This window comes from Mus caroli, chromosome 2, assembly GCF_900094665.2.
Source record: "Mus caroli chromosome 2, CAROLI_EIJ_v1.1, whole genome shotgun sequence".
Taxonomy (NCBI): domain Eukaryota; kingdom Metazoa; phylum Chordata; class Mammalia; order Rodentia; family Muridae; genus Mus; species Mus caroli.
Window position 1 is genome coordinate 40917234 of NC_034571.1, and position 23243 is coordinate 40940476.

The following is a 23243-nucleotide window of genomic DNA, read 5'->3' on the forward strand; positions in this document are numbered from 1 at the left end:
GGTGGGTAGGGAAGTGGGGGGCGCTATGGGGGACTTTTGGGATAGCATTGGAAATGTAATTGAGGAAAATATGTAATAAAAATATTAAAAATCAAAATAAAAAAACAACAACAAAAAAGAAGGATATGTTTCCCTAGTAATAGTCTTTCGGAGAAAACTAATTTTTCATTTGTAAGTGGTTATAATTTCAAAATAGCTTCTAGGTTAGGGATATGCCCATTTCTCCTTTTAGCTCTAGGACCCCATCTGTTGCAGACCCATGCAATTCCTGTGCATGCTACCACAGTCTTTGAGTTTGCTTATGTGTGCATGTGTGTGTGTGTGTGTGTGCGCGCGCGTGCGCGCTTTATTCAGTGTTCAGAAGATATTGTTTCCTTGATGTCCTCCATCCCATCTCCTCAGGCTCTTACCTTGTTTGTACAATCTCTTCTGCAGGGTTGCCTGATCCCTGAAAGAAGGGATTTGTTGGAGACCTTCCATTCAGGATTGAATGTTTCAAAAATCTTGATTTCTGGTATTTTCTGGCTTTGTATTTGTTTCCTTCTGCTGCAGAAGAAAGAAACTCTGATTATAGCTGAGACAGGTACTGTTCGATGAGTATAGCAGAATGCCATCAGGTGTCATTTTATTGTTACATTCCTGTAGCCGAACAATAGTGTTTATTTTCTTCCTAGGTGGTTATCCTTTCTACTCTCAGGTTTTTGTTCATGCAAGCACTGATGAGTTTAGGTTCCATCTCCTTGAATGGATCTTAATCTAATCAGCTATCAATTACCCCTACAAGTTTGTGACACAATTTCACAAATGCTACTCGAAGGCAGGTTACCTATTGTCTATGCTCTGGACAGCTCTCAGCTAACCTTACCTACTTTTGGGGGTTGGTGGTAAGTTGGTGCAGAGTCAACAACACAGATTCTGGGAGCATGTGAGAAATGCTGCAGCAAGCTCATCTGATCATACTTCAAGCACCTTTAATACCCTCCACCCATGACCCCATTGGTTCCAAGAAAGTATCTATTAAACAGCAGTTCCTGATTGGCTGAAATTATTTGTACCAGCAATCTTTGCTCTCTCAGGCAGTCCTCATATAGATCTTCCTGCAGGAGATGCTTCTGTAGCAGCTGCATGGCCCCCAGCATTTACATAGAGGCAGCCCTGCTATTGTTGCTACATATCCACCCTTTTGTTTTTAGATTTTGACAGTCTAGTAGGAGCTGAGGTTCCATTGCCTTGACATTGTTGACCCCACCTTGGAGGATTCCCAGTATATTGGACTATGCCTGTCTTAGGTTGTCCTGTCTTCCAGGATCTTACCTGTCATTGATTACCAGCCCGCAAAGAGATATCACTCTGGAGGCATGTCACAAAAGGGGAGATGAAGAACAGCCTACATGGTCGTCTCATGGATCTCTGCCATCCATGTTTTGATCACTCCCTTAGGAGTGAACTATCCAGGACAGTGATGGAGATCTCACCCTGGTGGTGTGGATGTGGGAGATCAGGCAAGCTTAGCAATCATGGTTTTTGAGAGACATCAGCATCTGGAGGGTTGCCTTATTTAAGGAACACTTCCTGGAGATGTGCTGTTTGAGATATTTTAAAAAGTTAATTATTAGTATGGCAATTCTTCCCATCATAGCCTTAGTGGCTATCCATAAGGGTCAAACAGTCTCTTAATTTTGTCCCATTAAAGAGACAGCCACCCTTTAGGAGAGTAAGGGGGCATAAATCATGATAATTAGAGGGGCCACGCAAATCCCAACTGCTCATAATGGGGTCATATTGGAATCTAATGGGATCCCTGTTAACATGTGGAGTAATATTGGAAGCCTCATGTGGAGATTTCACCACATACCAAGTGTGAGGTTAGATGACAATATTGGGTAGTCCCTGGCAAATTTTACACCTCTCCATCACACAGGCTTATCCGCTTTGACATGACTGAGGAGGCATATATGACAAAAGGTGGCCACAGTTTTTGCTACAAATGTATTCATCAGAGTTTGGAGGACAATAATAGATGTCCCATGTGCAGTTATGTTGTGGGCAATATTGACCATCTCTATCCTAATTTATTGGTGAGCCAGCTCATTCTCAAACAGAAGCAAAGATTTGAGGAAAAGAGGTTCAAATTGGACCACTCAATGAGTACCACCAATGGGCATAGGTGGCAATGTTTTCAAGATTTTCTGGTGTCACAGGCAGTACTTAATTAGGTTCTCCTGTAAGAGATGCTTCTGTAGCTGCATGGCCCCCAGTGTTTACACAGAGGCAGCCCTGCAATTCCTGCTACAGTTACCATTATAGATCCTAGGGTTTGTAGATGTCTTTGGGTTTACCATTTTCTTTTGGCAGTGTTCAGTGTACTTTCCAGTACTATGAATGCTTGTCCTGAGAGTTAAAGACTATACATGGGTACAAGCTCATGGGTGAGCCATTCTGAGGGCATGAGAGGAGGAGAGTTGACCTTGCCCCTTGCCAATACTGGGTGAACTATCCAGGACAGTGATGGAAATCTAACCCTGGTGGTGTGGATGTGGGAGATCAGGCAAGCTGACCAACTCAGCTACCACCCATGCCTAGATCCTGGGCTTTGAGTTGACCCTCACCAATCTCTACCTCATTTGTGAACTTCTAGAGCACATTAAAAGGCCAGTTCTGTAGGACCAAAGCTATAGGAGACAGATCATCACTGGACATCTCTTGTCACCAAATAGCACTTTCAGTGCTGAGATTAGTTTGCATCTGATTTTTTGGCCAGAGGAACCCCTTAACAATTCAGATGATTTCCAAGGCTATTGGTTACCCTCCAACAACAGACAGTAAAGCCTTACAACACCTATACAACTCTTTGAACATGAAGAAGTTGAGTTGGTGCTAATGTATAGTCCTTGACTCTCCTATCAGACCACCACAGGATAAAAGCTGGACATCACCAATAACAGAAACAACATGAAGCTTACAAACAGCCTGAAACAAGGGGAGCAAGAAAACAACACTTTTTACAATAGCCTCAAAGGGAAAAAATATGTTGGAGGTAGCTCTAAACAAGCAAGTAAAAGCTATGTATGATAAAACTTTAAGATACTGAAGAAAAGAAATTGAAGAAGATATCAGAAGGTAGCATAATCTCCCATGCTTGTGGCTCTCTAATATAAATTTAATAAAAATGACCATCATACCAAAAAATATAAACAATCTTCATGCACTACCCATCAAAATAATACCAACACAGTTCTTCACAGATCCTGAAAGGACAAATTTTCAGCATAAAACAAACAAACACACAAACAAAACAATTGCAATATCCTCTTGTTGAACATTTTCACATTCTTTCTATCTCCTTTGATAAGTTTTGGCCTGAAGTCTATTTTGTCAGATATTGTCAGCTTGCTTCTTAGGCCTATTTTCTTGAAATATCTTCTTTCATCCTTTTACTATGAGGTCATGTCCATTCTTGATGTTAAATTGTGTTTCTTGGTTCCAGCAGAAAGATGGATCCTATTTGTATATCCACTATCCTAGACAGTGTCTTTTTATTGGGTACTTGAGACCACAGAAGTCGACAGATATCAGTGAGTGGTGATTCTTACTGTTTTGTCATTGTGCTGTGTTTCCCCTCTATTGATTTCTTGGTCAGTATTATTTATTCCTTATGTTTTATGTGTTCTTAAGCTCTTCAGGTTAAAGTTTTCCTTCTATTACCTTTTGCATGGTTGGGTTTATAGATTGATACTGCTTAAATTTGGTTTTACCAAGCAAATCTTTCTTCATCTATTATAATTGAAAGTTTTGCTTGGTATTGTTGTCTGTGTTGGCATCTGAAGTCTCTTTGAGTTTCTTTATCAATTTAGATTCTTTGGAATTTTAGGGTTTCCATTGAAAAGTCAGGTGTTATTCTAATATACTGTTAAATGTTACTTGTTTTTTTCCCCCTTGCAACTTTAAAACTCTTTGCTCTGTATGTTTAGTGTTCTTGTTAGTGTTACTTTGTTTTTCTGTTCCAGATTTACGTAAATTTGGGTTTTCTTTATTGATTGTACTTATACTTTCATATCTTGGTTGTTGTCTTCATTTCCTTCCACTGTTTATTTGTGTTTTCATTCATTTCTTTAATGGATTTGTCCAATTCTTCTTTTAGGACCTCTAACATGTTTATAAACAGTATTTTGAATTCACTGTCTTGTGTTTCAGCTCCATTGCATTTCTCATAGTTTACTGTAGTAGGGTTGTTGGGCTCTAGTGGAGACACATTGTTCTAACTGTTATTATGTTTTTATGATGACAGCTAAGCATCTGGGTTTGAGATGATTTGGAATTCTAGGTGCTCATATGTGGTCCTGTCTTTGTTGAGTAAGTATTCTATTTCCTTGTTTCTGTGGCACTCTCCTGTTCTTAGAAGAGCATGGTAGCTGTGGGTTGCTTGGTAGGGAATGTATCTGATTTTCTGTAAGATGAGAACACTGGGGGTTCCTGGCAAAACATGATTCTAGAAATTGGGTGCTAACATGTAGGAATGGAGACAGGGTCAAAGGGAGGGGAGTGAGAACGTACATAAGAAGGAGAAAAGTAGGGTGTCCCACCAGAATCTGCTTATTTCAATGGGAATTGAAATAAAAAGAGGCCTAGTAGTTGGTTATAGAGCTGGGGATGAGACTATATATTGCCTTTGAAAGGGACGATGAACATGAAGGTCTGAAGATAACTGACTTGCTCCTTTGGCCAGCCTGACAAGCGAGTTCTCAGGGGGTACCTTGTGGAATTTGGTGATTGAGAGAAAGATCAGAGTGGAGAGCACTTCTCTCTCTTTGCAGATTGTATTTATTTATTTATAAAAATGTTAAAACAATACACTTAACTTTCCACAAAGCAAGTAGATCTCAGGTTTTTCTCTTGTCTAGTCTTGGGTAAACAACCTGACTTTTCCTTTCAGAGAAGGTGTTCAGGCTTCCAAGAAGTCTATGGTGTAGTCAGTGGTAAAATTTGAAACATAGTATAGGTAGGAAAAAATATAGGTCAGTGAATACACATTGATTTATGCTTCTATTCTGTTTCTAACTAGAAAAAGGGAGTTATCTATTGGTTCAGCCCAGCTAAATGGACTATAATTCCATTTCTGTTCAAGAATTGGATCATTGTCCAAGTTGATAGTAAGGGTATTTTGCCATTTACATGTATTTCCATGAGACTGTTTGGAGCTGAAAACATTAGGCAAGGAATGACACCCATATCTCTGTGTATGTGTGTTAATATCCGTTCTAATCTTACTTTTTTCACAACCGAAGATGATACACTGAGTGAAAAATTTACTTCATCCCTGTTTCTTGTCTGGTACTGGGTACTGCTGATATTGGCCTACCTTGTCCGTTTCCCTATAAGAACAGCAACATAGAATAGAACAATGAGCAAGAAAGATATGTTTTAAATTTGAATATTAAATTATTTTTATCATATTGCCATATCATAAATAATGCTTATTTTAGTTTTTGTTTGTTTGGTTCTTGACAAGGTTTCCTGAAACTTAGGCTGGTAAAACTCTCCAATATAGCTAAAGATAATTTTTCTCTTTTGATCTTGTTGCCTCTTTGACCACATTGTTAGTATGTGTGTGTGTGTGTGTGTGTGTGTGCTCTGGTGATTGACCTCAGGGCTTCATGCATGCTTAGTGTTTTAGTTTCATTGTGTTTCTGTGGTATGATACTTGGACCAAAAGCAACTTGGAGAGGAACATTTGTCATATATTTCCATGCTGCAACCCACTACTGAGGGAAGTCAGGGTAAGAACTCAAGCAGAAACAAAAGCAAAGGATACAGAGGAATGCTGGTTCCCAGCTCTCCCCAGCTCATGCTTAGCTTTTACATATCAGGACCAAGTGCTTAGGGGTGGTACTGCCCGTAAAAACTCAGCCCTCCCATCATCATTCAGCCATCAAGAAAATGCTTCACAGACATATCCACAGGTAATAGAACCTAGGTGAATCCTCAGTCACAATTTCTTCACACGATTCTAGGCTGTGTCCAGGTGAAAATTGAAACTAACTGTGGTACTAGGGAACCGGTCTCCCAATGAGTTTCATCCCAAGTCTGATTAGTTTACCATTAAATATGTCTTAGGATTAATATAACTGATACTGGATATAGACATCTGATCTGTATTTACTTCATATGAAGTTACAGAGCAAAAGTTAAATGAAGAAAAATTCAGAAATAATTGATCAGTTGTCATTTTTAATCAGTTTGAAACTGTTTTCAATCTAAGATGCTGCTGCTCTTAGCCTGTTAGGGTTGTCAGAAAAAAGTGGGTAGAGATGTTAAAGTTGTGCTCACACACTGTCCTGTCCTGTTCTCCCAGACTGTGTTATGCATCATTCTTCTATTTGGGTACACCAATAAGCAGTAGCTTCTCTTCCCACAGCCTCACCATTTTCAGGATACGTATTCTGTTTTATTTTAACTTCTGCTATTTTGAAGAATGACATTTCTGTTAGAGTTTGTAACCACCACCACAACCACCACCACCACCACCACCACACCACCACCACCAACACCATCCATCCATCCATCCATCCATCCATCCATCCATCCATCACAACGACCACCATTATCACCCACAACCACCACCAACAACCAAAACCTCTCACACTGAAGCTTCCTCACAATAGTCTCTTTCCAGACAGAGTAGAGAGTTGCCATATTTTATTCTTGCTTCCACATCAGGTGATTTCTTTTACTTTATCTCCCTTTCTCTTTCTCTCCCTATCCTTTCCCTCTGGTCTGTCCATTCCTCTCTACTCATTCCTCCCTCTTTTCTTTCCTTCTTCCTTCATTTACTCTCACTCATTCATCCCCACCTTACATTCTCTCTTCTTTTAAGGATTTCTTCAGAAAATATTGTTGTATAAAATGGTTTAAAAGTAATTATATGCAGTAAAAGCTTATCTTATAGTAGAAAAGGGGAAAACAAACAATAAAAACAAACAACTCAAACAGCCATCAGTTTTCCAGGTTTGTAGTTCTAGGTAAATTGGAGGAAGCGCTCCAACTGCTAGTCTTTCCAGGAGGAGGGCATAGAACCTGGACAGAAAAATGGACAGTTATTTGAGGACTCTAAACTGACAAGGGATTTATCATTGTTCTTTCTTGTATGCACCCTAGCCTGAATTAATAAAGCTTAGACATCTCAGGGAAAATTCTTTCTAATTGTAGATACAGGAAGGAGACTTTCTGTTATTACCAGTGGTGCAGACAGCGGTCCACAAATGGTTCAAACATTAAAGACTGAAAATTTCAGCTTTTGTTTTTCTATTTGGCCCTGAGTACTACCCAATTAAAGAAAAATATGTGTGAAAGGAAAGTGTAAAGCCATGTAAAGTTGAAGTATAGGGAATGAGAAAGTAGCAAGAAAATTTTGGGCCATGGGAACTTGGTATAGTGTGGTACTTTCAATGAAAATATCCCTGATATGCCCACAGGAGTGGCACTATTAGGAGATGAGTGGCCTTGTGGAGGAAGTGTGTCACTAGGGTTGGGTTTTCTGGGGCCAGATGCTCAAGAGAGGTCCAGTGTGTTTCTCTTTTCTTGCCTCCTGCTGGTCCAGATATACCTCTCCAGTACCATGTCTGTCTCTGTGACTCCATGTTTCTTCTCCAACATGATGATAATGGACTAAACCTCCGAACTGTCCTAGCTAAATGCTTTCCTTCATAAGAATTACTATGGTCATGGTATCTCTTCACAGTAACAGAAACTGTAACTAATCCAGTATACCAATCCCTTGGAAGTGTTTATAAAACCTTAGTGTCACCCTTGATTTGAATGCACACCGATCTAATCTTAAAAGACACATGCCACTTGAGAATGAACTAAGATATGAACTACTAATCAGGTCTATATCAGTCATTGTGTGACAAACACACAGGCCAGGTGTAGCTTGCTGAGCAGGCATGTACATTGAAGTCATGAACAAAGACTTGTGACACTTGAACCCAACTGAAATGTTTGTTTACCAAAACCAAACAAATAAACAAATACTATTGTCCATACCATTGAAACATGAGCTGGATTCTTAAAAGATGATATTTAAATATGGTGACCATAATTAACTGGTAAATAAGAACAGCTAAATCTCAGCTTTGGAGGAGGGGAGTATAAAAAACAATGCTAAAATGTTAGTGCCTTTAGAATTGCCTGATAAAGACTTCAGAGCATCTGTTATAAAAATTTCCCAGTATAGATGAGTACTCATAAGTGAAAGAATGTCGACATAATATCTGGGAGTTACAAAGGAATATACAATGGAAGCTTTGTACTAAAAATATGAATTATATATTAAGATATAAAGATATTTTACCAAACAAGGAGACAAAGAGTCCCAAATATGTAGCTGAGCAAAGAATCAGTGAACTAGAAAGTAGAACAATAGAAATTGTGCAGTCTAAAGGATGGAGGAAAAAGATCTCAATTATCCATTACATTAAATTAAGAGCTTTTATACCCATGTAACAAGAGTCTCAAGAGATGAGGAACTTGCAATACAAAAATATTTGAAATGAAACGATAACTGAGAAAGATGTAAATCCACAGACTGAAGGTGCTCAGTAAACTACTCTGCACCTACCACCAGGGAAGAAGAGAAAATTCTGAAAAACAGCCAAAAAGTGTAGTTTTCTTATGAAAGATTTCAGTAACTGATGTCTAGGTCATTCAAATCAGGAAGGCCAAACATGAAGGAATGCATCATTACCAACTCCACTTTAAGTGCTGAATGTTGGTTCTAAGTGAGCAATGGAAAGTTAGACTTTTCAATTCTTAGAATCCGCACAAAATAAGCAAAATGTACAGAGAAATATGATTCAGAACTCAATTCAGCAGAATACTAAAAATAATTTCAAGAGCAAAAAGAGTCAGGGACAGGAAAATAGGACAGGAAAAACATAGCAAAAGATGATACATATGCTATAATAGTGGAGTATAAATGTAAATACATCACTATTTTTAGTTATATCAATAAAATTAAAATTTTAGGCTATATTAAAACTCAATAAATTGATTATAAAAGATTCATGTCAAATACAATAAACAGAAAAAGCAATGACATAGAAAATTATATGCCATAAAACACTAATAGTAAAAATTATTAGTGTCCTTAAAATATTACCTTTGCTTTAGAGCCAAGCAGCAACAAACAAGGATCAACCTAGGATAAAGAAGGATGGTAAAAGAAAATTGCCTAAGGAAGCATGGCCATGCTAAAAGCACATTATCAAATAACAGTGTTTCAGAAAATACATTGAACTGGTCAAAAGGAGAAAAGGAAGCCTGCATTTGTTTTGGTTTTGTTTTATACTTTTTCTTAGATCTGAAGAATGGATAGGAAACCAGCAAGGGATTTCACTATGTGCCAAGTGGATCTTGGTGACATATGCAGAGTACACACCACACAATGATAGTTAATGTTTTAAAGTATACATTTAGCAGTTGTAGCCAGGTGTGGTGGTTTGCATATTTGTGGCCCAGGAAGTGGCACTATTAGGAGCTAAGACCTTGTTAAGAAGCCAGGCGGTGATGGCACACACCTTTAATCCCAGCACTCAGGAGGCAGAGGCAGGTGGATTTCTGAGGTCAAGGCCAGCCTGGTCTACAAAGTGAGTTCCAGGACAACCAGGGCTATACAGAGAAACCCTGTCTCAAAAAGAAAAAAAAATTAAAATAAAAAAAAAAAGGAGTGTGTGTCACTGTGGGGGTGTGCTTTGAGACCCTCCTCCTAGCTGCCTGGAAGTTAGTCTTCTCCTGTTTTGTCTTTGGAACAAAGGCAAACTTTGTAGAATTCTCAGCTCCCCCAGAACCATGCCTGCCTGGATGCTGCCATGCTTCCTGCCATGATGATAATGAACAGAACCTCTGAATCAGTAAGCTGGCGTCAACTAAATGTTGTCCTTTATAAGAGTTGCTGTGGTCATTGTGTGTCTTCACAGCAATGGAAATTCTAACTAAGACAGAAGTTGGTACCAGGAGTGGGGTTAGTTAGAACCTCACAGACATATGTCATATCATTGCTCATAAACAAATGTTAAGAAACATGTTTAAGATAATTGAAATACTGCAACAAATGTTCTCTGAATAAAATTAGATTAGTAATACAAATAACAATAAAATGCCTGTATGATTAGTGTATCAAACAGAAAGTCTCAAGAGAAATCTGTAATTGCTTTTTGTTCAAGAAGTATGAAACATAGTACATCAAATAGTCTTTGATAGAGTCAATGTGGTGTTCAGAGGAATATTTATCATATTCTCAGCTTCTAGTGGAAACCAAAAGATGCCACAGGGCTTCATTTTAAGAAGCTAGAAATAGTTCAAAAGAATAGAGGCAGAGTGTAACTTAAGTAGAATTTAAACTTAAGATTTTAAAATTTAGTAGAACTAAAAATTAATAGATATAAGGGCTGAAAACATTTTCTCACTGAAAACCGAGAGAAAATGACCTTCTCCAAAGCAGAGGTCTTCGAACCTGATACACCCACAGAAGAAGGAGGAAGGAAGAAAGGCGAAGGCAGACACAAAAACTGATGTCAGAAATAAAAGGTGAGGCCCATCATATTCCCTGTAACACAGGAACATTGCAGAGATTTCTATGTAAATGATCCTACAAGTAAATTGAAGTTGATTACTCTAAAACAAAGTGTCATAAAAACACTACCAGGATGAAATAGGTAACTTTAATAGTTCTATGATTGTCAAAAAACACAAACCACTATTAACAACTTGAAAAAGAAAACTCTGAGGTCGAATGGTTTTATTTCTAAATTATGCCTATATATATATTAGGAATACAACTAAATCTACTCTATTGCTTGAAAATTGGGAGGCATTGCTTAAAGTTTTTAGTCATGTGAGCATTCCATGATGGAAAAAAACCAGAAGGACAATAATAAAAACATGAAGATCAATACCCCCATGAAAATGCATACAAAATCATCAAAATCGTAACAAATTATTAGAATAAAATAAAAGTGCAGACAATATCAAGTGTTGATTAGGAAGTGGAGGGACTAGAACTCTGATACACCATTGATGGAAACACAATATTTCTGTCATTTTATAAAACAGACCTGAAGTTTATTATAAAGCTAAAAGTACCCTGATTATATATCCTTGCAATTTCATTTCTCCCAAAAAGCAAAAGCTTATGTTTCCACAAAATATACGAATGAATACTTCCAACTACTGTACTCAACTTTCCTCTGAATTAAAATTCACAAGTGTCAAATGTATGAATGGACAAGGGAACACAGCTCAGCAGCATGAAGACATATGGATTATTACTGTCAGGGCTGCTTAGAGGATTTCAAATGTGTGAAGTCTTGTGAAATAATTCACCTTCATAAAGGCACCTACTGTATGGCTCCAGCATCTGACATTTTCAAAAAGCAAGAGCAGAACTGTAGCTGTGGAAGGTTAGGAGCTAAAGGAGTTGCTGGTGACAAGACAATGTAAGCAGGCAAATTTTGTATCAATAATGTTTGTACATCAATGTTCTTTACATCAATGTGTTTGTTGTTAATACTCATTGAGAAGTAAATCTATAAAAAAGTCTTATTTCATATTAAATAAAAAAACAAAAAAGCAATTTGTAAGTCTGCAAAAAAAAGCCTTAGAATAGAAATGGCAATGTTTTTTTCTAACAAGTTGCTGAAATTATAAAAGGGATATTAGCTGGCTATATAAAAAATGAAAAAAAAATTTTATCCAGAACCTTAAAGCTGAGAAAAGGATCTGGTTTGAATTATTTGGAATAACAAGCCCCAGAACTTCAAATCCCTGCACACAAGGCTCAGATAGCAGCACCCGAACCACTGTTGAGGCAAATTAAGGCAGGTGTAAAGCTAACTAATTGACTTTTAAAAATGATTTTTTTCATGTTCTAAGATAATGTAATTACATCATTTCCCCCTTCCTTTCCTCCCTCTAAACCTGCCCATAGACCCTCTCCTTGCTCTTTATCAAACTCATGGCTGTGTGTGTGTATGTATTAATTGTTTCCAAATATGTGATTGCATACTGCTCAATCTATACAATGTTTTACACACACACACACACACACATACACACACACACACACACGCGCGCGCGTTTTCAGGACTGATCATTTTGGATTGGATAAGCAACTGGTGAATTAGTATGCTGGTCCTTGGAGAAGATGGTCTCTTCTGCTTTCAGGATTCCCTGGTTGTCTGTAGTCTTTTGTGTACAGGCTGAGGGCTCCTTTTGGTCCTTTCCCAGTGCATGTTAGCTGTCATTGTACAGCTAGTTCATGTTTAGGCAGTCATGCTGGTGATTTCTGTGGCTTGAAGAAGTCCTGGTAAATACATGCTGGTAATTTAACAAACCATCCTGTGGTGTTGAGAGATGGGACCTCATGGAATGAGTGACATCTTCATCAACAATCTCTCTCTCTCTCTCTCTCTCTCTCTCTCTCTCTCTCTCTCTCTCTCTCTCTGTGTGTGTGTGTATGTGTGTATAAGCAAATGAAGTTGGTGTTGGGTCTGTCTGTTCCTCAGTCACTCTCCACTTCATTTACTGAGGCAGGATCGTCTCTCAGAACCTAGAATGATTCCAGGTGGTCCACTTAGCTAACTGCCTTTGGGGTAGAATCCATTTTTTAACCCTAGGACTGCTGATATTTCAGTAATAGTCAGTTCTGCCTGCCTTTTCCATGGGTTCTGGAGATGTGGTTTGATCTTATGCTTGTTGGCAAGTGCTTTATCTACTGGACCATTTCTCTAGCTGTTTCCAATCTTTTGGATATAAAATTATTTTTTATGTGCAATATATATACTCCCATAAAATACATTTGGAATATATTAATAATCACATAATTTAATTTCATGTTTCAAGAAACATCTTTGGATAATGGTGGGCTAATGGAATAAAATTAAGTTTGGTTTCTTGGCATAAAGTAGCACTAAGGCTTTTTGTTGTCACTCATGATTTTTTTCCTGTTTCCTCAACTGTTAATGAGGTGTATTCTCCAAGCCTTGTTTGAAGTCTGGCTTCCCTCCCAAGTCCTCCTCTTCTTTCACATGATCCTCAGAGTTCTTTTCAGAATTCTTTGTGTGCTTTGTTACTTTCTGCAACACTCTTACTGTCGACTAGATCTCATTGAACCTTCCACCTAACTCATCAAATACATCTATTTTATCTTCCTTAAAGCATATCACATTTTTGGAGGCTTGTAAATACACTAGGTACATGAAGTAAAACAGGTGAGAGTGTTCCTTTAATAAATTTGCTGCTTTTATTTAATAAGAACACACTGTGGCATGCAGTGGGAGATGCTGTTCCAGAGCCCTTGTTCTCTAGTGAGCAGCAGCAGCAGGATCAAGTCACTACTTTGTATTTTCTGGGGAGGTATTGGGCCTGAAAGGTGTAACGTGTGTCCTCCTTTGGCTTACATCTGATCTCTGTGTTCCCTTTCCTGTAACTGGAGTCAACAAACGACTGTCATATACTGGTATAGTTTAGAAAATTCTCCTGGAATTCCGTAGTAAACCTTCCCGTGGACAAGGCAAATAAAGTCAGATTTGCTCATGGACTGCTGAATGTGAGAAACATTAGCATCACTTTTGAGCTTTCCAGAAATTTATCAGCTACTTATGTAGACATATTACGCTGTCTTGATTTAAATTATTAATTGTTCTCACTTACTCCTGGTTCCATCTAAGTGATTTAAAACAGGTTCCTTTATGACAGAAAGAAGGCATGCTCTCTGGAAAAGGACTAATTCTAAAACGGTTTTAGTTTGTCTTCGTAAGTGAATGATCAAAATAATTAGTGATCACAAGTGATTTGATCATTTATCATGTAATATTAACAAGCAGTGGGTCAAAGTGTGAGAGAAGAACTTATGTGCCACAGAGTAGCAATATTTTTGTGCTATGGTTTACATTGTTAAGCAAACTAAAATAAGCAAATCTTCATGCCAGGGTCTTAGTTAATGTCATCTTGCTTGGCTGAGAAATCTGCACCATCTCTGAGCAGACATATTTTAAGAGAGCATTAGGGCATGCATATTTTTAGGATGCTAATAGACTCTCACCCCCTATGATTTTAGCTGCCAGAAATTATGATTCATAGTTCTTGATAACACAGAACAGAAAACATTGCAAAGGGAGAGAAATCCTAACAGATTGCTCAGGGATGATTTCTGAGTGTCAGTTGATCAAACGTTATTCTTCCATTCCTTCAGCAAAATACACAGTTCTATTTTAAAAAATTAGTACAGAAAAATCTTTATTGTTCCTTCTAATACCTTCAAACTATTAACAAATTTTCAATCACATTAAAAATTGGATGGTGAAAGAATAGCATTATTTTTATTTATAATAACAAAAATGACAGCTGAAAAGGGATCTAGACTGAAAGTTTCAGAAGAACAAAGGGTGGGGTTTGTTGACTGTATTCTCTTTTACAATAATATTCTAAATAATGTAACAATATTATATGTTTACTCTGCTTTTACTAGATATAGAAAAATCTAGACCATGAAATAACTCTAGTATATTTAAATAATATTAGAATAAACAATTTAAAAATATATGGCCATCTTCTGAATTAGCTATATAATTCTAGAAAGACATGGGGTTGACAAAGATTTAACTAATCATAAATGAGACTCAAAGGAGTCTCTCTTCAACATAAATTTTTTAATGAGACATTTTATTTTTAATTTTTTGTAGATGAGAGTGTGCATGTGAGTGTATGCACATGATTACACAGAAGGCCTGAAGCATAGGGTCCCCTGGAGTTGGTATTATAAACAATTTGAGCTGCCCAACTTGGATGCTGAGAACTGAAGCTGGTTGATCTGGAAGAGCTGTCTACACAACTCTCTACCCCAAACATCAATACTTACAGGAACTCTAAGGTTTCCATAGACTTGGATGGTTCATATTTACACACCATTGGTTTTTAAGTAATGCTGATTTTTTTTTCCTTTGTGTCCCCTTCTAGTTGCTTTGGCTAGAAGCTCTTAGTCACCTGTGCAGATCTCCACTCTTCTTTTCTTAGAACACTCATTAGTATAGAAAGGAATGTGAAAGGGACACTATTACTAGTAAGAAATTTGTAGCATTTAGTTTTTAACACAAATAGTTGGTTTGATAGAAATTTCAGGCAGACATGAGAAAACATAAATAAATTTCCTTTTGCCAATGATCAGTCAGAATTAAACAAAATATACATGTAATGTAATACAGATTGAAATGTGCAAAGCATTCACGTTTTAATTAAAATTTTAGAGGAAAACTCATTCACATGAATTAATAGCAAGATTTTTAGCAGGTTGCATAAACGGTGACAAAATTTACATCTTTGTATTCAAGAAGGGTATAAAGCTACGTAGTGAAGATGTCTACATATGTCGACTCCTTTCAACATGAGCCATAAATAGCAAAGCTCTGTGGATATTAAATTATGTGAGAGCAGATGACTCACGAGTAACTGCAAATACCTGATCTGCTTCCACGCCTTGCTTACTTTCTAAAAGGTAGCATGGAAAGACACATGGACATAACATCCGGAGGGTGACTTCTTGCTAAATGATGCTCAGTCTTACAATAATAAATTCAGCCAGAACCAAGATAACATCTGAAGAAGATGAGACCCCTTTAAGCCAGGAGCCTTGGAGTTCAGCAGGTTCTTATCCTGCACTGGTTGCATGTTTCTTTAAAGCATTCTGCAACTTCCTAATTATTTCTGTAGGATAGTAAAAGGCTTTATATTAAAATGTATTCCACCAGTCAGAGAAGTCAAAACAAGAAAATCAATGACAAAAAGTAGCAATATTTGTGTTAAATGTAGCCAGAAAGCTAATGAATTGAAAGAAATAAAACTTTGTTCTGCTAGTCTTCATTGTTAATGAAATGCATACTTGATAACTCTTAACTTTTTTCCCTTTGTGGAATATTCTGCTTTCTTTCTGGTTGTCTTTTGCTTACTATAAATGATCCATGGCTCTGCTCCTCTCAATACCCCAACCAAGGCAGAAGCAACAGTCTATTTCCTCAGACATGTCCACCTGGTAACTAAGAAATTGGTGGTTGCCTGAGGTCTCTATAATGTTGGATCTCATTGAGTCCTAAAATGTACCTGAAGATCCTTAGAACTTCAGGCTGACGCACCAAGATTGTTCTACTCTAGGGTATTCTTACATATTTCCAATCTAGCTCAGATGATGGCTACAGAAAGGAGTTCACGTCTTAGAATCCATATGTACCCTGCCATCTTGTATGTGGAAAGTAAGACCTGGAAGTGTGAATGGCCTGTCAAAGGGCTAAGAGACCTCCTCCCCCTTCTAAGGCATACAACTAAACAAAATCATTCCTTTGGTTAGTAAACTCTACACATTCCCTAACTTTGAAAACATTATTTTTTTTAAATCGTGTAATCAGTTTCTAGTAACGCTGAAATCATCTTACACTAAAACATAGCTTAATGGTGTGATCAGACAAGATTCAGTTTTTGGGATTCTTCACTCTTTAGTCTTTCTTTCTTTTTTCTCTTTTTCTTGGTTTTGTTGAAACAGGGTTTTTCTGTGTAACCTTGGCTGTCCTGGAACTTGTTTTGTAGACCAGGCTGGTCTTGAACTCACAAAGATTCATCCACCTCCCTCTGCCTCCTGAGTGCTGGGATTAAAGGTATGTGCCCTCACTGCTGGTTTCAATCTTTATTCTTGTTCAGCGTTAGTGCTAGAAAGTAACGTATGCCAAATTAACAATTCTACCTAGAATGGGAACAAGTAATTTTCAGTGACAGGGTCTGTTCTCCACTAGTAATTGTTTCCCAAAGGAGAAGGGACAATCAAAAGACAACAGGCACAGTGGGTTCTCTCCCTCTGCTTCTTCTTCTCTGAGTTTCTTAAGCAGTATCACAGAGTGGACAAATGTGCCCAAGGTTAGCGCAAAGAATGGCAGGGGGAAAGGGAAGGGGTAGCCTTTCTTTTGAGCCTGGTTGTCTAATTATCCTTGTCGGTATAGTGGGGGACCTACATCCTAGTTTTCTATTGATTCTAAATCTTGATAGGAAAAAAGTAGTTAGTATTTAATTCTCAAAAACCAAGCTGGTGATACTGAGATGTGATGATAAGAAGGTAATCTGCAAAGAGCCAGACCTTACCAATGGCATTCCAAAGGTTCTGCAAGCTCATGACCATTTCAGAGTTGTGGATATGATGCAATAACCTCTCCTCGAACTGATATCAGAACCAGAAACCTTGTGACTGGTTGCTTTCTACATACCAGTGCATTTAGATACATGTAATTGAAAGCCTAAAGGGTTTCCCTTCAAACCCTGCCTAGCTCTGGTCTGACATCTGTGGGTCATCTCTGTTCTTGCTTTCCCCAACATCATCCTGGGCAAATGAACAACCGGACCTGCCAATCTCATCTTTAGAAAAGCGTTGGAGACCATCTGCTTCTAGCTGTCCTCCACTGTTACTACCTTATTCTAAACCATCAGCATCTTGATTCCTATGGAGTTTATCTCTACTGCGATAAATTCCTAATTGCTCTTTTTCCATTTATTGTTTCCTCATAAATCTACTCCATACTGAATAGCCACAGCAAATCATGTGCTTCCTGCTTTGATTCTTTTGGCATTTTCATATCACACATAGAATAAAATCTAACCCTTGTTGTGACCCATAACCCCCTTTGTGCTGTGACACCTGAAGAATCCTCTAGCTTCTCTCCCCACAACTGCTCCAGGATCCCCATTGTCTCTTGCTTCCCTTCACTCCTGGCTTTACCTGAGCCTTTACCAAGTTCCTTGAAGGGTTGAGGTTTCCCTTGACCTGAAGCTTATGTGTCTTTTATGTCTAAAAATTATTTTGTCTGGATATTTCTCAGAGGGTCTAGATCTCTTTCTCCATGATATCAGGTCTTTCCTGACAATTCATTAGAAAGATTTTTCCCCTTTCCCCTGTCATTTCTTTATGATAGTCATTGTTTTTAATTATCTATCACTCATAAGTATATATACATATATATGTACATATGTATACACACACACACATATGTGTATATATATATATATATATATATATATATATATATATATATGCACAAATTTACTTAACTACCTTTAACTTCAAGAAATCTTATCTTAAGCAATAGATTGAATTGCATTTGATTAGTGAATGGATCAGGTAAGAATACATTTATCGTTCAGGTGTGCTGATATATACAGTTACAATGAGTGAAAGGGGTAGGGGGTTTTCAGAGGGGAAACTAGCAAAAGGGACAACATTTGAAATGTAAATAAAGAAAATATCTAATAAAAAGATAAAAAGAAGACTCAGAAAAATACAAAAGAATTAATTTTCTCATCTATAGTATTAATTAAATTTTTAGGGGAGAGCAAAGCAGGACTGAGTTCTACAGCTGGCTCTGTTCTTTTTCTCCAGGATGAGTCTTTCAAATACAAGAGTACAGTTTATGCCTAGTAAACTAGACAGAATATTCTTGTTTCTAAGTGCAACTACATATGTACAACTTGGGTCCACTGAAATGACTCCTGCTAGCATGTCCTGCAAAATACCCATTTTATGCATCCACTGTCTATGCTTCAGGCAGAGAAGTTTTATAATCCTTCCTAACTGGGTGAAAGGAAAGGCACATTTACCAGAATTTCTCTTTGATTATTAAAATGTTCTTCTGGATAAGTGCTCTTGTCTCCTGGTAAGCAGCATCACAGTAGATATAGACTTCCTTACCTGACTCCATGGGTGCAGAAGAGAGTTTTCCATTCAATTAGATCTGATTCCCTCCCTGCCCCCTTCTCCCTGCCCTTTTCCTTTCCTCCTCCTTTCTTCCTCCCTTTCCCTTACCTCATTTTCCCTTTCCTTTTCTCTCCTCTTTCCCCAACCCCTTCCATCTACTTCCGTCAGTCCCTCCTTGTCTTCAACTGTACCTTTCCTTCTCCTTCTTCTTTCTCCCTTCCCTTCCTTCCTTTTCCCTATCCCCCTATCCTTTTCCTCTTTCCACTCTGTGCCTCCCCCTCCATTTTCCTCTGACCTTTCCCCTCCCTTTGTTTTTCAGTGCTCCTCATTAGAAATGATAAAATCCCAGTAATATTTGGTCCCAAAAAGTTGAGTTTCTTTCACACATATGCTGAGGCTGGTGAAATGAAATAATTTAAAAGCTAGCGATCTTCTTGGTGGGATAGTATGCATTAGCACCAGTTCGCTCATAGGCACTATGCTAAGTATCTGTATAAAGCTTAGTGCTGGTCAAGAGGCTTCCTTCACCGGAGAACAAACAGTCTTGTACATGTCTTTAGCATTGGTAGAGGGAAGGGCAACCTATAAAGCTTCCTCCCACCATCTTTTATTCTCCTTAAGTGATTTCAGAGAAGTCAGCTTGAGATCACCATGGATACAGCAACTGGACATTTCAGAGAAATTCCCCTGCATTCATTACAGTGCAACTGTGGGTTAAAAATAATTATGGAATGTAAAACATCAATTGAAAACACTCTGAAGTGACGATTAAGTTGGTTAAGTGCTTGCCTTGCTAGCATGATGATCTGAGTTTGATCTCCAGACCTTATTGATACAGGAAACAAGTTCCTGAACAGAATATCAATGGTTTAGGCACTAAGATCAGCAACTGATAAATGGAACCTCAAGAAACTGAAAGGTTTCTGTAAGGCAAAGGACACTGTCAATAGGACTAAATGGCAGCCTAAAGATAAAGAAAGGATCTTTACCAACCCTACATCTAGCAGAGGGATAATGTCCAAAATTTATAAAGAACTCCAGGAAATAGACACCAACAATTTAAACAACCCAATTAAAACATGGAATACAGAGCTAAACAGAAAATTTTCAACAGAGGAATCTCAAATGGCTGAGAAGCACTTAAAGAAATGTTCAAAGTACTTAGTCATCAGAGAAATGCAAATCAAAATGGAATGCAGATTCCATTTTACACCCATCAGAATGGCTAAGATCAAAAAACTCAAGTGACAGCACATGTTGGCGAGGATGTGGAGCAAGGAGAACACTCCTCCATTGCTGGTGGGAGTGCAAACTTGTACAACCACTGTGGAGATCGATTTGGTGGTTTCTTAGAAAACTGGGAATAGTTCTACTTCAAGACCCAATTATATCACTTCTGGGCATATACCCAAAAGGTATTCCACTATAGACATAGTATCCATAGGGATACTTGCTCAACTATGTTTATAGCAGCTTTATTTGTAGTGGTCAGAAACTGGAAAAAATCTAGATGTCCCTTAACTAAAAAATGAATAAAGAAAAGGTAGTCTATGTACAGAATCAAATACTATTCAACTATTAAAAATAAATACATTATGAACTTTGTAGGCAAAGGAATGGAACTTGAGAATATCATCTTGAGTGAGGTAACCCAAAGCCAGAAAGACAATTATTGTATGTACTCACTTATTAGCCATAAAGTGCAAGACAACCATGCTACAATACACAGACTCAAAGAAATTGTATAATAAAGAATTCCCAAGGGAGGATGCACAAATCTATCTCAGAAGGGAAGACTAAATAGTCATAGGGGTGGATAGAAAGAGGGAACTGGCTAGGAGAGGAAGTGACATGAGGGCAGGGGTGGTGATCAGCTGTGGGGAGAAGGGGGTGAGAGAGGGCTGGGAGTGAGAATGGAAGTTGGTACAGGGCATCTGTGGTGACTAGCTGGAGGCCTGGGACAGGATTAAATATGGGGAGTCTATGAGAATGAGAATCTATATTCCTACCAGAGGGCGATATAGAGCCTGAAGTGATCACCTATAGCCAGGCAGGACTTCCAGAGGAGGTAGAGAGGCATCCATCTACCCACAAGACTTTAACTCAAAATTTGTCTTCAGTACAAAATGCAGTGATAAAGATGAAGCAGAAACTGAAGGAACAGCCAACCAATGACTGACCCAACTTGAGACTCATCCCATGTGAGAGAGCCAACCCCTGTGACTATCAATGATACTCTGCTATGCTTGCAGACAGGAACCTAGCATAACTGTCTCCTGAAAGGTTCTGTCTAGCAATGGATGGAGGCAGATGTAGAAACCCACAGCCAAACATCAGGCAGAGCTTGGGGAAGTGTAGAGATAGTAGTGACCAAGTCAGAGGGGTTAAAGACACCAAAAATATTCTCGCAGAGTCACCTAAATTGGGTCCATGGGAGCTCACAAAGCCCAAGCCACCAATCCTCAAGCATGCAAAGAGCTGGACCTAGATTCCTTACACATTTGTAGCAAATGTGCAGCTTGGTCTTCATGTGGGTCCCCTAAAAAGTAGAACATGGACTGTGTCCATCTCTGTTCCCTTCCATTGCATCCCTTTATTCCCTTCTTGGACTGCCTGGTTGGGCTTCAGCCGGAGAATATGTGCCTAAACCGTCTGAATCCAGATGCCCCAGGGTAGGGTAGGATGGTGCCCACAGGAATCTCCCCTTTTCTTCAGTGAAGAGAGGCACAAAGTGGGGAGGAGCGATTTGTAAGAATGGAACTGGGAAGAGAGGAGGAAGCAGGCTCTGATTGGGATGTAAAGTGAATTTTTAAAAAATGGGGTAGGGTGTTGGAACACTCGGGAGACAGAAATAATTGGTTCTGTGCGAAGTTAAGGTCACTTTCTCAACATTGAGAATTCCAGGCTAGCCATGGCCTCAGTGAAAGCTGGTCTCACCTGGGAGGTGAGAGACATTTAGGACTCAAAGGAAGGAACTTTAGATGAGATGACCTACGGTGGGAAAAGGGAACTTGGAGTGCCCACCTCTAGCAGAAAGACAGGGCATCAAGTGGAGGGATGGGGTTGCCATCCCACAGTCAAAAACTCTGACACAGAATTGTCCCTGCCAGAAAGAACTGCAGGGACAAAAATGGAGAAGAGGCTGACTAAAAGGAGGTCCAGTGACAGGCCCAAATTGAGATCCAGCTCAGGGGGAGGCACCAAGGCCTAACACTATTACTGATGCTAAGGTGTTCTTAAAGACAGGAGTCTAGTATGGCTGCTGTCTGAGAGGCCCAACAAGCACCTGACTGAGACAGATGCAGATACTTACATCCAACCAGTGGACTGAAGTTGGGGACCCCTGTGGTCAAATTAGAGAAGGCTGGAAGAAGTTAAGGAGGAGGGTGACCCCATAGGAAGACCAGCAGTCTTAACTAACCCAGTCCTCTGAGATCTCTCAGACACTGAACCACCAACCAGGCAGCATACACTTGCTGGTTTGAGGCTCCAGACACAAATACATCAGAGGACTGCCTGGTCTGGCCTCAGTGAACACCTAATCTTCCAGACATTTGAAGCCCTAGGGAATGGGGCGGCCTGGCAGGGGTTAAAGTACTATAAAGAAAAACTTCCTAAAAGGAAAGTGAGACCGGCCACAGCTGTCTGAAAAGCCGCCTTTGCATCCAGAGCCTGTGCTCATGACTGCAATGTTCCCCTGAGATAAGCCAGATACCTGCTTTCCAACCTTGGAAATAAAGCATTTGTTTTATAATCAATACCCTTACTGTCACTGTGAACACTGAAAACAAAACCAGGTAGTTTCGGAGGCACAGTGCCCAGTGTTTGGAGTGGGAACTTTCCTTATGCAGCTCTGTCCGGGGCAGAATTGATCTCCAGCATGGCAGATTTGGGTTTGCAGTTATGTAAGTTTGGAACAGGAGTGAGAGTTTTGAAAATCTCTCATCCTCCATGTCATGTGACACATGATCCTGAAAGATAGGGCATCTTGTGATGTGTTAGCTGACCACATGGTGAAAGCCACAGGCTGTGGATTCTTTCTCTGACTTACAAGGATTTGGTCCTGGGTTTTAATTCACTATATAAAATGTAAACACTCTGTCTGGAAGTGCGGCTTTACCTATGATGCTGTCTTCAGAGAAAGCCATTTTTTTTTTTTTTGTTGAGATGCTAATTGAAGCCCCGATAGGTAGTGAGTTATGAACTGGATGGATGCTATTTCACATTTTGGGTCATGAGTACACTGGGTACCTATCAAATTGACTGAAATAAAATCTCTATCTAGGTGTCAGTGAGATTGCGGGGGGGGGGGGGAAACCAACTTCTGGGAGATCTCTCAACGGATACTCTGGGAAGAGTGGTTTACAAATAATGGCCAATGGGATTATGCATGTTATAGATATGGTTTTTGGTGTTTGTATGCTACAGAGACATAATGATAACAATGAACATCAGTCGTTATATT